Source organism: Myotis brandtii, unplaced genomic scaffold (assembly GCF_000412655.1).
Source record: "Myotis brandtii unplaced genomic scaffold, ASM41265v1 scaffold13, whole genome shotgun sequence".
NCBI lineage: Eukaryota > Metazoa > Chordata > Mammalia > Chiroptera > Vespertilionidae > Myotis > Myotis brandtii.
Genome location: NW_005354595.1, coordinates 4,814,187 through 4,818,130, shown reverse-complemented (window position 1 = coordinate 4,818,130; position 3,944 = coordinate 4,814,187).

The following is a 3,944-nucleotide window of genomic DNA, read 5'->3' as shown; positions in this document are numbered from 1 at the left end:
CAAAGGTAATCTGGAATGATATATAGTGGCCCGAGTGGAAAACTTCTAACCTGGACAGGCTTATCCGCTTATGAAGGACCCTAGAGAAAAAGGGGTCTCGCTGTAAAGGGCAGAGGTAAAGTTGTTTTTCTTCCTCTACAGTTTCTGGTTACCAGGAGGAGACCCATTGGCACACCCTACTCGCTCCGGAGCCAACAGACAGCACCCTGGGGAAACTGGCAGGAGCTGGCAAAGGATGACAATTCTTACTGAAGTCAGCTCACCGGAGTCTCTTTCTGTGGTGCCTGGTTGAGAGAGGAAGGTAAAATTTCACGTTGTCCCCCTGTTTCGAGATTCAGATTGGCCGGAAAAGACAATGGTTATTGATCCTTTTTCTCCCAGGGATAGCGTTTGCCTCTTGTTTGTCTCATTTTGTGTTCTGACAACTGGTTTTGCAGCTGTCAGGTTGGAGCCTCCAAATACGGCTGGACAGAAATGGGGGTTGCACTCATTTGCAACAAGGGACCCAGTGACCCTTGCCAGCCCTCCAGGGAGTTGTGTCTGTCTGTTTTGTGGTTGTCTTTGGGCGTGGCTCTGGATCTTGGGAGGGTAGTATCTTTTGCACCCTCTTTGGGGATCCCTCTTGTGTTGATGGGGTTGTTCAGTACTGACAAGCATATTTACTGTTTGTCTGGGCTGTGATCAGATATTTGAAAGGAATTTGAAAAAAGTATCTCTATGATCAGAAGTTGCTAGAGAGCGAGCCAATATTCAGGCCTGATAGGAACCATATTTTTAGGTCTTCTACCCTCAGCTAAAATGAAACTGTGAATCCAGAGGGGGAAAAAAAGAAACATTCTAAAGCCACTGTGGGAAGATTTAATAAAACATTCCAAAGACACACAGCTCTAGATCTGGAGTGTAGGACTCTTTAATTCCATCTTTAGCGGAAGATCTTCCCCGATATAAAGCAGCAAGTTGATGATAATGTGGTTGGATAGCTGGGTCGGCATCTTGCTATCATTCAGGTTGCAATCCAATTATTTGAGGAATTAAAAACAACTCTACTTGTCTTACAACTCGGGTCTTTATGAGAATAGAAATGAGGCTCCAGAAACAATTCAGTGCCCCCCTATCCTTTTGACAATTGCCAAACCTCCTCTATTCAAACGAAGTGGCATTTGAAGTGCCTCCCTAGCCATGATGAGGGTTTTTCTGATGGCCAGGTGCTCACTGCAAGCCCACAGAGACCCCTGTTATGAAGCAACTCTGCATAAACCAAGGTCAGTGCCAGTTTGGTTGTCATTGAACTAACAATGGAAATTGATGACAGGTGACCACATTGAAATAATTATAATTTTAAGACAGAGACTTATTAAATCATGTTTATTTTGTTTTAAAAAACATGCTCACCACTAGTAAATAGAAAAAAAAAGAAAATCATTTTTTAAAGGAGCAATTGATGTTACAGAATAGCAATTTTCTATAATCCTTGTGTTTTTCTTTAAATACAAATTACTGAAGAAGTAGTTTTCTTTCCTTACGCACCCATCTTCCTTCTCTTCCGATTCTACAGTAACGTTAGGACAGGGAAAGGGAATGTAATACCTCTTTATTAGCTTAAAAATATTAAGTATTTTACACTGAACATTTTACATTTTATTTAATGTAAAATGTTCATTTAATGAAGTGGAAAGAGTGCTGAGCTGTGTTGGGAGATCCAGTTTCAAGTCTTGGTTCTGTGTGACTTCAGGGAAACCACATTCCCTCTCTGGGTCTCCCATAGCCCCTCTGTTGGGTTTGGTGGAAGTGATTTGTAAGGTTGTCCCCAAGTCTGGATTTCATGTGCCAAAGCAGCTCAAGGCTAGACAAGTCAACCGCGTTGACAATACTGGATTCCCTTTCAGCACTAGACCTGGGGCCGGGCACGGGGATGCAGTCAGTGAGGGCAGGCGTGGAGCTTCAGGCCAGTCTGTCCCAGCTGCAGGCCGCCTGGAGTAGATCCCAGCTCTGCCTCCCATGGGAATCGCAGTCCAGTCGTTTCTCCTCTGTGCCTCGTTTTCCTCATGCGATTGCTGTGCTAATAAAATGAATGTCAGGGGATTCCTGTAGTGCCTGGCACATGTGAACATTCAGCGATGTTAGCTTTTGTTGCAATTATTATTGGTGGGAGAGGCAGATGTTAGTCTGATAATCACCAAAAGAAATCTAACATTTCAGTCGTGCCAAGTGCTCCGAGAGCATCTTATCAGGAGGGTTTCCTTGGCCTGGGAAGTAGTGATTAAGGTTAATACCTGAAGGATAAGCTCACTAGTTGAAGGGGATCAAGGAGGAGGGAGAGAGTAAAGGCTGGAGGTGGGCAGGGACCAGGCTGTGCTGGGCTCTTTCTGAGCCAAATATTTGGAAAAACTAGTTTTGCATGTGCCTCCTGGAGGTCAGGATTCCCAGTGAGGCTCTGACACCCCGAAGTAAGGTTCCTACAAGGATTTGACTTTCTCCAGAGTGGAACCCAGCTAGGAGCCAGCTCCTAAGGGGCACTAAGCAAGTGCATGTGAAGAGTTGTGGCTCAGACGTGTTGACATTGCTTGGGCCATCATGCACTCGGGTCGTGCTTTAGAGACCAAAGTCCCAGACTGTGGTCTGATCACTTAGTGTCCTATTGAGGTTGTGTAAAGACTGGTCAGATTGGAATAGGGTTGAAAGACCACACTGAATTCTTCCCTGTCTACAGGGAGACAAAGCTTAATGAGTCTTCAGCTTTTGGGATCACATCCATCAGTTGAGAATCCGATGAAACCTGTGGGATTTCTATCTTGAGGGATGCATTTACACAATTTAATTCAAATTTGAGTGCATTTTTAAGTTGGGTTAATGAGTCCCACAGAAACACATCCATGGTCCCAGGTTAAATGTTCTTCCCATACAAGGTAATGCCCAATATTATGGTTTCTCTCTCAACTACTACCCTTCCCCATCTAGTTCCTCCTTTTCGTCTCTATTGTTGTTGCCGCAATTTTGAACCCTTATTACTTTTTCCCCAGATTATTATAATTTCTTCTGAATTTGTTCCTCTGCCTTTAGCTTCTCACCCCTCCTACCAATTCTTTACATATTCTATGGAAAAAAATTGATTGGGTGTAAATGAGATAAGATAAATAGTAAATATTTATTTTCAGAATAAGGTAAATCAAACTTATTATAGATATTTGGAAAAATACATACAAGTTGCCCTGGCCGGTGTGGCTCTGTTGGTTGAAGCATTGTCCTATACACCAAAAGGTGGCCAGTTTGATTCCTGGTCAGTGCACATACCCAGGTTGTAGGTTTGATCCCTCATTGGGGCAAATGTGGGAGGCAATCAATTGATGTTTCTCTGTGACATCGATGTTTCTCTCTCTCCCCCCTTCTCCTCCCCTCCCTTCCACTCTCTTTGAAAAGCAATAGAAAAAATATCCTCATGTTAGGATTAACAAAAAAACAAACAAACAAACAAAAACACACACCACCTAATTCTGCTGGTATGGAGAGTACCACGATCAGATGTAACATTGCGAAAGATGGCCCTGCAACTATGTGGAGGATAAAAGTGGAAGCAGAGAGAACTGGAGGATACTGAGGCCATAAGGGAAGAGGAAGTTGTGACTTGGACCAGAGAAGTGGGAGAGAAATGGGGATAGAAGATGGACTAGGAAGTGTTTCAGAAGGTAGAAAGGACAGGACCTTGAGACTGGATGGAAGCATGAGGGAGTATGAAGGTCAAGGTGGGGCCCAGATTTCCAGCTCAGATGAGGCTGAGATGGGGTGACAGAAGGAACACAACTGGGGCGGGAGGGGAAATACATTCAGGGTTTTTTTTTTTAAATTGATGTGAGAGGGAGAGGGAGAAAGAGTAAGAAACATTGATTTATTGTTCCAGTTATTTATACATTCATTGGTTGATTCCTATATGTGCCCTGACAGGGGAT